The sequence below is a fragment of the Castanea sativa genome, chromosome 10, assembly GCF_040712315.1.
Source record: "Castanea sativa cultivar Marrone di Chiusa Pesio chromosome 10, ASM4071231v1".
NCBI lineage: Eukaryota > Viridiplantae > Streptophyta > Magnoliopsida > Fagales > Fagaceae > Castanea > Castanea sativa.
The window spans coordinates 27,951,690-27,966,042 of NC_134022.1; positions in this window are offsets into that span (position 1 = coordinate 27,951,690).

Here is a 14,353-nt window from a genome sequence, read left to right on the forward strand (position 1 = left end):
TGAGACTTGTTAGGATTTGATTACATTAACCGCTTTCTATGGCGCGTGTTGCACGCGCTATTACTACTCCTATTTGTTTGGGCTAAAGGATAATCAATAATTAAAAGGTGGTATAAATGCAAGATTCTTATACTCTGAGAGTATATATGGTTAGATGGTAAATTTCTTTTGGTGGTTTGTTGGAGTTTTATTCCTGTTGGACTAATAAATGGTTTTGGCTAAAAGTGCTTATATCATTTTTACAGTATTTTCAAGTTATATTATAGATGGCAGGTTGTTATTTGCGGTAACTGACAAACAAGAAAATAGTTTAAGTGATGAATTCATATGAAAACCAAGAACAACCTGTTATGTAGAATTTATTGTGAAAATATTTTAAAAATATTGTATATGGCATTTCTCTAATACTAATAATTTGACTTTTTTTTGCTTTTCCTTCTTTTTTCTGGGAATGAATAGTAGTTGGAATTATATGTTCAACATTATTCTTATTCTCAATAAAATTTAGGATATTCGCAAATAAGTATCAAGTCTATGACCGCATTTGAGCTAACTTTAGTTTTTTTTTTTTTTTTTTGAAGTTTTTATTATCATTAAAATCAACAATAACGTTACTCCAAAAAAAAAAAAAAAGAAAGATCAACAATAACGTGTACTATACATTTAGCTAAAAGCATCAATCTATTACTTACTGCACCTTGTGTAAGGAATGGTGAAGCTAGCTAGTATCAAAATATCAATGAAGTTGACTTATCAACATTTTTCTGTCAACAACCATGGGATTCAACAAATGTTAGCTAAAGTGAGGGTTTTCCAACAAGTAGATTACCTTCTATATATGTGTACAACTCAACTATTCAACTGTCTATATCCATGTTTAAAGCTTAGGTATAGTCCATCACAAAAACCCCACAACTCGGTCTTTTTACCCATGCATTCCTTACAACTACTTAGACAATCCCTTTAACCCTTTGGTCTCAGTCTTCTAGGATTAACCTTCCCTTGCACACAATCTAAGATTTCTCAATGAGGAGCTATTCCAATTGAAGTTGGACCAGCCAAAGTAAGGTTTCAAAATTGGGGGGATTTTCTAGCAACAAATAGTACTTCAACAATAATACAATATTCCACACTTTTTATTTATTTATTTATTATTTTTTATTTATTGAGGCAAACTGAAACAAGGTTTTGGGTAGGGTGACTTTGGTTGAGAATATTATTGGTTGTGTTTACACCAAAGTGTCCAAATACTAACATAGAGAACACTATGACTACATTGACTAGTTTTAAACTTTTAATATTAAAATTTTACTCATATATGAGCTCCATCTACTCATATTCTTTACTTAAAATAAAATTTATTATTACAAAAAAGTTACAAATTGATGTGAGTATAAGGGCCTGTTGTAGAATTCTAGTTTGAAACCATGCTTTTTTAAACCTCTCATTTTCTTTTTCTTTTTCTCTTTTTTTTTTTCTAGGTACAACTTTTTCAAAAGCTTATTTAAAAAATTGAAAAAATAAACTATACCAAGTATGCCTTAAATGTTACACCTCGCACACGCATATAGACAATAAAAACTATGATTAATTAGTCATTGTCTCATCAAAGTTGGCGGTGTGTTGGTGAATTGGTGCCATGCTCTTTTTTTATATGTAAATTTTTTTTTTTCTGCGGCAAATAATAATAATAGATAATTAAGTAAAAATTACAAAATGAAACTAGAAGTTTTATTATAAATAATAATTATTTTTCCTTCATAGATGTACTGTTATTTTCATTACCAACAAATGTTGCTAATTGCTACATTTACCATGTCAAACTTCCCTTCAAATTGACAGTACTTTAGAGTCAAATTCCATTTACCAAATGGCTTCTCAAAAAAAAAAAAAAAATTCCATTTACCAATGTATGAGTTTTTCAAATAATTCCTTCTGTTTTAAGAATAAGCAATTGAATCGTATATTTGTCTTCGTTATATTGAGTTAGGCGAAGACTACCATGTTATAAGCTGATGTAATTCCATGATGTGCTTTGCAAGGATTAAAAGTTTAAAACACAAACTAATTCTTTCTGAAGAAAAAAAAAAACGCAAACTAATTAGTAATTATAATTATATATACATAGGGAGAGAGAGAGAGTCTTACAATTATATATGCTACTGTGTAATAACTGACGTTATGGGAAATTTTATCCACAGTTTTTTTTTTAAGAAGAAAAATTTTATCCACAGTTGGTACATGCTTTTCACATTGTTAGCTAAATGGTAAACAATTGAGCCGTCCACATATGTTCACGTGTGTATATCCATATGACTTGGTATTCGGGATATAATTTTTTTTTAAATGTTAATTTATATGGTTTAAGGATTGTTTTTTTATTCAAGATAGAATTTCTACTCTAGCCTAATTTAAGTGTATATGTATGTAAAACACTAAAACTCCCTACTGGAGACTTGAACCCGGCCCTTGCCCTCCATACCTCACAAACATTTATACTTGCAGAATGACCACCGCACTAAGAGGAAGCAGTGGTGGTTTATGGATTTCTAATAACGTTAACAATATACTATCTATACTATCGTCCATTTGATTCATTTGAAAACACTCAAATGGCGGATTCAATGTTATCAACAACCAAAAAATAAAGTGATGAATTTAATAGACTTGATCAAAGATATGCTGGAAACTTAAAGATTCCAAGTTTTATTGATTACATTACTATTTATGACTTTCTGAAGTGTTTCATGGGTATAAAATGAAATAGTTTGATAAAAAATTGCTTAATTAAAATTAGATGTTTTCTCAAAAAATATTTTGAGAATCTAAATTTTAAGATAAAAATTAAGAATAGATGGAATATTTGACAGAAACCGACCCCAAAGTGCCCAAACAACTAATAGGTAATAAATGGAGTATTTTTCTTTTCTTTTACAAGTCAACTGATGCAACAATTAGTTGTCTTTATTATCCTTTAATATAATTGAAACTCGGATAAATATATATATTAAACTCGGATAAATATTATATATACAATTGGAAACTTTTTAATTTTTATTTATTTAAAGAATCATATACAATTTGAACTTGTGTCATATGTACACAAAACAAAAGCCTATTCACAAAGCGCGTGCACCCAAATCCTCAAATAGACTGCGTTTCAGGAGGCTGGAACCCATATGTTATTGTCTTACCCGACATGACTTTCTCTATTTTTTTTTAATTATTATTTATATTTCTATAAATGTTCGTATAATTCAATTTTTATAAATAGAAAATGAAAGATTTATCATTTATGTATTAATTACGTTTGACCCAACGAAAATATTAGTATTTTTAATTATTAATTTTGAATTTTATTCCTTTTTTTGGACAAAGCTGCCCTTGCGTTTTGTGTGGTTTTGCTGGTGAGGGGTTGAGAGACCTGGCTGTGTAAATTCCATTCTTTTATTATATATAATATATTTTCGTTATCTCCAAAGATAGGGACATTAATTCAATGCAACTATGCAAGCCCATCTGCAGCACAGATTATTGCATGCTTTTATCATTTCACACTTGCATGTATTTTACTATTTACCACTGTAATTTTTTTAATGTCATTTTTTGCATGATCCACATGATTATCTTATTTAATTTGTCATGTAGTATAATGATTTCCTTTTACCCAAACACAAAATTTAGAAGATTTTGGCATGGTTTACTAATTATTATTCAGTAGACTTTAAACATTATTCTAATAAGTCATTTAGGATGAAACAACATAGATCATATTCCACAATTCCTCTCCTTGATTGGATGTGAGTCTTGAGGAGAACATTCTCAAACCAAGAGATGTGAGATAATCCTCTTTTCTGCATCTAATTTTTTATGGACTATTTTATAAGATTGCCTAAGTAAAACACCAACTCATTGTCTCTAAAGAAGTGCGCTAGTCTCTACCTTCCCAAAGAAAGAAAAACAAACTTTTATGGGGTTGTTGGCTAGTATCAAGTGTGCGTTTGGATATAGCTTATTTTGCTGAAAATTTAAAATTTATTACTGAAAACACTATAACAAAATATTTTTTATTGCTCAAATTTATTGTTCACTCGCAATTTGCACTTGGCTGGTCCATGAACAGTGCCATGGACCAGCCAAAAAACGCAACTTGCCCAAAAGTAAACGTAAACACAAAAAGCCTTACCCAAACGGAGCTTAAATCATGTCGTCCTCTAAATGAAATGTTTTTGTCTAGTGTTCTATGCATTGGATGTGATACAAAACCAACACAGATTATTTTAAAACATCTGTCATATTTGTATCACGTCTAGTATAGAAAAATACTGGATGCAAGCTAAATCCATCCTCCCATTTAATCTAAATAATATTTGTTGAGAAAATAAAAAGATGTATATTATGACTTGTAAATGGTGGATGTCAATATTTTTAAAGCAAGGGAAAAGATGTTCTTAATTCTTATACATTGTTTGAATTTGGATAAAATGATTGCCATTATTATTATTGTCATTTTTTTTTCTGCTTGGTGAGTAGGAGTATTATATATGGTCATGCTTACTGCTTAGGGTCATTGCAAGAAATACTTAAACTGAACTTTGGATTGGATGTGTGGAATCCAATTGTTTATGTACGTGCAATGCTATTTACAGATATTTTAAAATTTTGTTGGTACTTGTGATATCAATATTTGGTTAAGAGTCATAATTTTTACAAATTAGTTTGTAATTTTTTTTAATGTTGTGGTTTTATTTAAGTAATTATTTCAAAAGGCTGTTTAGGGTCATTGCATAATAACATTTTCCTCATTAAGCTTCACAGCATTCAGTTGGGACGTGCCACCATTAACAAAAGTTATGGAAACTTTACTAAAGTTGCGCAAAAATATTTTTACACGTTTTTTCTCAAAAAACTATTTTTACGTATTTAGTAAGGGTTTTCTTGTGCTGCTTTTATAGCTGTTGTACATTAAGAAGTGACTATTTAGCCTTTGGAGTCTTTAAATCTATCTGATCGAAATTGAAAGCCTTGATATGCATAAAAAGCCACCATGTATATATGTCTCATTTCATGCATTCGTGATATTTTGTATGTTTAATTCTAAACTAACTCCATCCTACCTTCTAGGAGTGTGCTCATAAGTTTATTTTATTTTATATTTTTAAGCGTTTTTAAATTCCATTCGAACTATACACTCTAATTAATATTAAATTATTAATAGCTACAACTATGGATAATAGGGGTGCAAGGACCAAGAAATCTATTAGCCCAAGCCCACTGAGAACAATGAGTTTGTACAGTTCAACTTAGGCCTAAATCAATAAATTTGTAAAAGAGAGAATCAAACAATAAGAGGGAGCTCAGTCCGAGGATGAGAATAAGGAAGGAAGACTTCGTATTATAGAATATGTAGGTAAATGTCTTAATACAAGCTTGCCCAAGGAGACCAATATTACACAGAAAAATACACTGTTCATGCTCTTCTCTCAATGTTCTTGTTTTTACTCTTCTCTTTCTGATACTTCTGTCTGGATCCATTTTCTATGGAAACTCTCTTTCTCTTATATACTCTCCCCTACTTCACATCTTGACCCCCCATCTTTACCTAACAAAATTCTCATCGTGACACCTGCCCCGTTAAACATCTGATGAAGGTGGTAGAAGGAGCTGCTTAGCTGTGAACTACACTATTTAGGTCACTTCCTTATCAATGCAGTTGATAAAGCTATTGCCCACCATTTAATACAAAGGCTACAGGCTACCCCAAATTAGAAACTTCCCCTATGATCTTTGATTCTCTCTCATCAGATCCCTCCTCCCATTTGGAACGCCTCAGAGTCCTTTTAACTCATCTCTTCCTCTCCCCGGGCAACCTTCCTCCTTAGGCCCGTGGCCCATGTCATCCCCTCACCCATACTGCAACTTTTCAACTTCATCCTCGGTCCTCGGGCATCCACAATAGCCCCCTAAAACTTTTGCTATTAACCCTGAGGTAAAAATGAAATTTTAGTTGCATGAGCTAACTATATACGTGCCATGCGCATTCCCACGTGGTAACATCCTTTCACCTGTCTCAAGTACGCTCCCGATGCTTCGAAATCCACGATCTCACATTTATGGCGTCAGGTGGCTGCTTGTCTCCCCACGTTCTACGCCTTGATCAAGATCGTACGGTCCTTATTTTCCCTCATTTATGAACGGGAAATTTACCGCCCAATTTTTACCCCTATAAAAGGAGGATTTGGGGCTGGCTGAAGTTCATTTATGCATTCTGGCAATTTGAATTGAAGCAACCTCTCGAGGAGAATCTTTCCCTTTGTTCCTAGGTGTGTTCTTTCTCCCGTTTCTATCTTTGCACAAATTCATTCTCTTACACCATAAAACTCCATGGGTAGATATGCTAAGTTAGTGGATACTCCCGAGGCTAGGGCTGTCTTTAGGGCACAGTATAGGATTCCCGATGGTGTTGAAATTTGACACTATGAATACTGTGAATGACTGGTCTTGAACAGGCCTCCTGAATCCGTGGTCATTCCTATGATCACCTTCATCAAAGGCGGGATGGAACTCCCCATGGGAAAGGTTACTAGGGACTACCTAATAAACTATAGGTTGACCCCCACCCAATGCTCCCTGAATGTCTTTAAGGTCCTCGGGTGTGTAGATGCGCTAAATAGGAAAATGGGGACCAACTTTACCTGGCATGACGTAAACTGGGTATACAATTTCCAGAAGGGGGAAAAACTAAATATTACATCAAATTTAGAGTCCCTTCTGTTAGGTTAATCTCCTGCCTACCTGACTCAAGCAAGGGTATGGACGAGGATTTCCTCATCGTATCGGGAGATTAGCATGATGGACTGCATTGTCCCACCCAAGAAGGGGAACTAGGTAGGGTTCCTAAGGACCATAGATGCACATAAGATGTTACCTAATTTCATCAGTGCAAATTTTTTTTTTTAAATTGTTATTATTTTCTTTGGCAGACAAATACCACACCGCCCTAGCTAAACATCTGGTGAACTTCACAGACCTGAACCAGATCCTCAAATCAGCGATCTTCCTACACAAGGACGGTTAACTCTAAGCTGCTCACGTCATCCTCGGATACAAGCCTTCCACCAAACACTTCCAAAGCCCGAAGAACGTCATTAAAGCCAAGGACTCTCGGTTGGCTTTAATAGATGTAGCCATTTTAGGATTTCTACTATCCGAGCCTCCTCCCGCTGGAACTCAGGATGCCTAACTTCCAACCCCACTAGCTGCCAAGCTCCTCTACTCATAAGAACCCCCCATCCCTTTGGATGACAAAGCTAAGGATCCCACACTAGACCTTGTCTAGTAGGAAATGACGAATAAGGACTTTGAGGTTTTCTACCAACAAGAAGACCTCGAAGATGCTCCTAGCACCTCACACCGCCTACTACGCCCCACCTAACTCAGTTCCAGCCAAGAAGGGACCGACATTCCAGAAGGGATGGGTTTTGAAGAGAAAATCCTAGACTTGCTTACCCTACTCACGGCCCATGCTAGGGGCTCTTCCCCAGCCATGGCAGTGGTGCCCCGACCATCCACTCCTACAGCGACGCACACATCTTCAGTTGATGCTGCAAATAAGAAAAGGAAGAGGGTCCAGGGAAGCAAGGGCACGGAGGGTGCCGAGGAGGGGGAGGCCTCTTAATCCTCCCACTAGCCCCTAGCTAAAGAAGCCCAAACAGGGAAGGGGCAGTTGAAGAGGTCCACGTCTACTAGGACTTCTAAGGAGGTTGGGGGAGACCAATCAAAGAAGCCCTCAATCTGGAGGCCCATTTTTACCCTCAGCTTGGGCAATCTAGTACTAGAGGGCACCAATTTGAGGGACCCCAAGAAGGGCAGCTCAAGCCTAGTGGCAGAATGCCTAAAGAAGGCATTATGCCTGCTTGAAGACATGACGGAGCTGAAGTCCTTCAGGAAGCGTGAAGTCTTCCTCGCTTTGAAACAAGATCTCGCCAAGGTACATGACTACTCCCATTGGCTTGCAGTGTTAGATTATATATGCGCCATATGATACTTACATTTTTTTTGGTAGGCTGTCCAAGCTACCTTTGTGGCCGAAGAATGGGTGGACTATTCCCTAAACTTGGCGAGAACGGCAGAGAATAAATTAGAGGCTGCTGAAAAAGCCCACGCGGAGGCGAATAAGAAATTTAAAGAAACTCTTTCCCAGGTGACCGAGGTGGAGAAGGCTCAGAGGAACGCTGAGTCAGCTCTAAATTTTTTTGAAAAACAAGCTGCTGAAGCCTTGGAGGCCCAGAGAAAGGCTGAGAACAAGATGGCGTTGACTGTGGTGGAGCTTAAACAGGCCAAGAAGCAGTTAGAGGACAAGGAGGCTGAGATGTCCAAGGCCGAGCAGGCAGCCTATGATGCGGGTGTGACTAAGACAGCTGAAAGTCTTATCGCCTAACTCAGGGATGTCACTCGAGCCTTCTGTCTAAAGGTGTAGGGGCAAGCCTTGAACTCTACTGGGGTTAGCACGAAATCAGAGCTCAGGGCTCTTGATAAGGTCTACTATCCCCCAGCCTTGCGTTTGGTGCCCACTCCCTCGTAGCCCCTAGCAGATCCCAATAGTGCTCCCTTTCCTCTTCAGACCAGCCTGTCTTCATTCCCTCTTCTTCTCTAGCCAAGAGCAAAGAAAAGGAAAAAGAACTGCCACCTCCAATCGAGGTGCTTAAGGTGGAGGCAGAAGAACAGACAGTCGAAGCATCTAAACTGAAGAAGAAGAAGAAGAAGAAGAAGAAGAAGAAGAGGAGAGAAAAGGAACATGAGAAGAAGGGAGCAAAGGCAAAAGAGCCCTCCATCTAGTTTAGCCTTAGACTAGGAAACACATAGTCAGTTTTGTAATGAACTTAAGTGTTGCTAGTGCATTTTTTTTGTACTCCTTTAACATTAATGAAAAAAGCTAAATTTCATTTTATGCCTTTTCAATAGTTTAACTTGTACTCACCAGTTTATACCTAATGTCATACTCTTTTCTTGGTAATGAATGCAACAAATTGACCTGTGACTCACTTATTAAACACTTCTTGTCACCTCATTCAATCTGGAATTACTCGTAATAAAATTAATAGATTGACTAATAGAACTTAGGAGTAACTGCTACCAACACTTACCTTAAATTAGACTTGGAATCTCCAAGCAACTCTTTTGGGCGTTGATCCTGAAACCTGAGGAAATACTCAAGGCCCTTAGCTTTACTATCCAACTTAGACAACCTTTTGCATGGATCAACTTGTTCCCCCCTCTATGACCCGCGAAGCCACATCAGGCCCCAATTTGGCCAACACTTAAGATTTTTCAAGTAATGTTAATTTACCCTAGGCTTGTGACTCGAGAAGTTGAGCAAGGCCTAGGTTCTGTTTAACACTTAGAATATTTCATGCAATATTAATTTACCCTAGGCTTGTGACCTAAGAAGCCGAACAAGGCTTAGATTCTGTTTAACACTTAGAATATTTCATGCAATATTAATTTACCCTAGGCTTGTGACCCGAGGAGTCAAACATGGAGGTTTTGTTTAACACTTAGAACATTTCATGCAATGTTAATTTACCCAAGGCTTGTGACCCGAGGAGCTAAATAAGACCTATGTTTTGTTTAACACTTAGAACATTTCATGCAATGTTAATTTACCCTAGACTTGTGACCCGAGGAGCTAAACAAGGCTTATGTTTTGTTTAACACTTAGAATATTTCACAGATTGATTACTTTAGCAAATACATCCACAATAAGACGCAACTAATCAAGATATGAGTGGCAAAGAAATTCATAACATTAATAATAGTAACGTCGCATATTGTTTACATTCCAAGGACGAGAAACTACATATTCATCTAGATTTTCTAAGTAATAAGCCATAATGCCAGCAATGGAAGTGATCCTATATGACCCTTTCTAGTTAGGGCCCAGTTTTCCCCAGGCAGGGTTCTTTGTTGTCCCCACTACTTTCCTCAGGACCAGGTCTCCCAGAGCTAATGGCCTCGACTTGATCCCCTTATCATAGCCTTGCTTAAGTTTTTTTTGGTAATGTGTCATCTTTATCATTGCCACCTCTCTTCTTTCCTCAGCCACATCTAGGCTGTCCAGGAGTGAACAGTTGTTCTCTTCAATATTGAACTGATTCGTTCTTAAAGTTGGGAATCCAGACTCAAGGGGGATTACTATCTCTACCCCATAATTCATTGAAAAAGGAGTCTCCCTTGTTGATCTTCGGGGTGTGGTACGATAGGTACACAATACATGGGGCAATTCATCCACCCATTTTCCTTTAGCGTTGTCCACATTTTCTTCAGCCTAGATACTATTACCTTATTGGTGGCCTTGGCTTGTCCATTTCCCTGAGGATAGGCAGGGGTAGAATATCTGTTCCTAATCCCTAACTCCCTACAATATCTCCAGAAGGATTCATTGTCAAATTAAAGACCATTATCCGAGATCAATGTGTGAGGGACTCCAAACCTTGTGACAATATTCTTCCAGATGAACCTTTTAGCATCCACGACTCTGATATTAGCAAGTGGCTCAGCTTCCACAAACTTGGTGAAATAGTCCGTGCCGATGAGAAGCCATCTTCGGTTTCTTATAGCTCAGGGAAATGGTCCCACTATGTCTAAACCCCACTGACCGAACAACCAAGGGATAGATACTGTATTTAGGACTCCCCCTAGCTGATAAATATTTGGGGCATACCTCTGACATTGGTCACACTTCTTCGCATAATCCTGAGGGGTTCTTTGTATGTTGAGCCACTAGTACCCATAGGTGAGAGCCCTATACACCAAAGAACTACCCCCTATATGACTCCCACATATGCCTTCCTGTAACTCTTCCAACAAAGGCTTCATTGCTTTTGGATGTACACACAATAAATATGGTCCTGAGTAAGAACGCTTGTACAACTTCTGCTCTCTAGATAACCAATAGCGAGGAGCACTTCTACACACCTTCTCTACTTCACATCTGTCCTCAGGCAACAATCCCTACTTTGAAAAGGTTACTATAGGGTCCATCTAGCTTATAACCACATAGAGGCTATAAACCCTGACTAAGGACACCCTTGTGAGACTTGAGCTATTCATCTCCTCAGCAACTACAACCCGAGGAAGACTTGACCCCAGAGAAGTGGCTTGCATGGCCAAAGAATCTACATGAGAGTTCTGCCCCCTAGGGATTTGCTTCAATACAAAACTCTTAAACTGAGCCCAAGCATGCTGTACCCTACCAAAATATCCCTGCATTCTCTCATCCTAAGATTCAAACTCTCCATTAGCCTGGCCTACCACCAACCTAGAATCAGAATACAACTCCACTACATCTCCACCTAACTGTCTAACCATTGCTACTCTTGCTAACAGAGCCTCGTACTCGGCCTCATTGTTAGTAGCTAGGAAACCCAACCATAACGATTTCTCCATTACCAGCTTCTCGGGACTGATTAACATAATCCCTATCCCTGCTCCCTTTCGATTAGACACCCTGTCCGTATAAACCTCCCAAGGGAGGATAACGATGGCCGACGTGACCATTATCCCCAATCCTTTTTCTTCCTTCTCTATTGTACCCTCAGTGAACTCTGCCACAAAGTCTGCTAGAATTTTCCCTTTTATGGCAGTTTGATGAATGTATTTGACATCATAGGCTCCAAGCATGGTTCCCTACTTAGTAATTCTACTCGTATAGTCTGATTTCCTTAGAAGAGCTTGTAAAGGGAGCTGGGTGAGTACCACCATAGTGTGAGCCTGAAAGTAATGGGGAAGATTCCTCATGGCATGTACTATAGCCAAAACTGCATTTTTCAAAGGTAGATAGCGTGTCTTAGCCTCTTGTAAGGACTTACTGGTAGACAAGTCTTTGGACCCCATCCTCATTTCTGACCAAGACGAGGCTAACAACATAGTTCGTGACTGTTAGGTATGCATACAACACTTCTTCCTTCTAGGGCTTGGAGAGTATTGGAAGACTTGACAAATACTACTTAAGATCCTCGAAAGCCATTATACACTCCTTTGTCCACTGAAAATCCTTCCATTTATGAAGAAGCTGGAAAAATGGATGACACTTGTTCGCAGACCGAGAGATGAACCTATTTAATTCAGTTGCCATTCCAGTCAATTTCTGCACCTCTTTGGGATTTTGAGGAGGATGTAAATTGTTAATAGCCTTAATCTGCTTAGGGTTGACCTCAATCCCATGGTGAGTAATCATGTAGCCCAAAAACTTGTCCGAGCTGACCCCAAAAGAACACTTAGAGGCATTCAGGCATAACTTATGCTTTCTCAGAATTGTGAATGTCTCCCCCGAATTGGCCAAATGCTTTCCTATCTACCTGCTTTTTACTACCATGTCATCAATGTATGCCTCCATGTTCCTTCCAAGCTGTGACTCAAACATTCGCGTTACCATTCTCTGATACATGGATCCTGCATTCTTGAGGCCGAAGGGCATCACTTGATAATGGTAGTTCCCATTAGGAGAATGAAAGGCCGTCTTCTCCAGATCAGGTAATGACAGGGGTATCTGATGGTAACCTTGGAAGGCGTCCAAGAAACTCATTCGAGGGTGTCCCATCGTGGCATCCATCAACTGGTCAATTCTAGGGATGGGGAAGAGGTCTTTTAGACAAACTTTATTCAAATCAGTGAAGTCCACGCAGACTCGCCACTTCCCATACTTCTTCTTAACCACCACAGTGTTGCCCAACCATTCGGGATAGAAGATCTCCTTAATGGTTCCAACTCGCTTCAACTTGTTCATCTTTATCCTTATTGCCTCGACATGATCTGTGGATGATCGGTGAGGAGGTTGTTTACGTGGCATAACCTCGGGATTAATGTTCAGTTGGTGACAAATAAACCCAGGGTCAATCCCTAGGACATCATAAGCACTCTATGCAAAGACATCAACGTTGGCTTCCATAAACTTCACCAACTCTACTTTTTCCAAGGGTGGCAACTAGGATCCCACCTGGAAATATTGTTCCTGATCCTGTCCTATTACCACTCTCTCCAGATCCTCGGACGACTCTCCAGATGTCCTAGTTTGTTGCCCCCCTGCGAGGCCCTTTAATTACTATGGGATTGAATCTTTAATCACCACAACAGGATCTGAAGGTTGTCATGCCATTGCTGATACCAAGCACTGCCTAGCCATGGCCTAGCTACCCACCAACTCTCCCACTCTTCCCTGAGTAGGATACTTAACCTTCAAATGTAAGGTTGAGGACACAACACCTATAGTGTGAAGCCAAGGTTTGGCCAAGATAGTTGTGTAGGGGGAAAATGCCTTTACTACAATAAAGTTAACCTGCACCTCCTCATCCTTAGCTTGTACGGGTAACCTTATCATTCCTCGGGGGACCACCATCCTACCATCAAAGCCCATCAATGGTGAATCATACCTTTTCAAGTCCTTGGCTTCAAGTTTAGCCTCTTGTACAAATCGGGGTACATGACCTTTGATCCACTTCCCTGATCAACTAGCACCCTCCTTACATCATAACCCCCAAAGTGTCATCATGTGATTGAAGAGTTCCCTTCTTATTCTCCTCAGAGAAACCCAAGGTAGGGGTGACCGTCACTTTAGCTCTCTTAAGAGACTGAGCACTGTACTTCAGGTCACCACCTCCACCCACGGACATAGCCCGAACACCTGAGCCCTAACTATTCCCTAGCTTGGAAAAAATCACATTGATAGTATCTAATGCTAGTTGAGGAGCACTATCCCTGTGAAACTCAGTCCCTGAGTGACTAAACTGCTCTACAGGCTGATGTGAAAACCGATTGAACTTCCCTGCCTTCACCAATTGGCTCAGGTGATCTCGTAGGGTTCTACAATCCTCGGTAGTATGTCCTCTGTCTTTATGATAGTGGCAATAGAGGCTTTGGTTTCTCCTGGATAAGTCCCCACTTATCTTATTGGGCCACTTAAAATAAGGCTCATTTTTAATTTTCTCCAATATTTGATACACTGGCTCCTTAAATAAGGAGTTGACCAATTGAGCTCTCGCGGATGACAGTTGATTACAAAATTCCCTTCGAGGGCGATTACCCTAGTAACCCCCCCCCCGAGAGTCTCTCTTCTCCGAGAACATCTTAGCCTTAGCCTTACCCTTTCCCTGTATCTGGTCCTCCTTCACCCGCTTATATTGATCTATGCGCTCCATAAGTTGGCGCATGTTCAAGGCAAATTTCATCGTCAACGACTTCCTCAACTCGTGCTCGGCAGGGAGCCCAACCTTAAAAGTCCTCATGGTCACATCCTCAAAGTCTCCATCTATCGCATTATATGTTTCCTAATACTTGTCCGAGTAGGTCTTGAAGG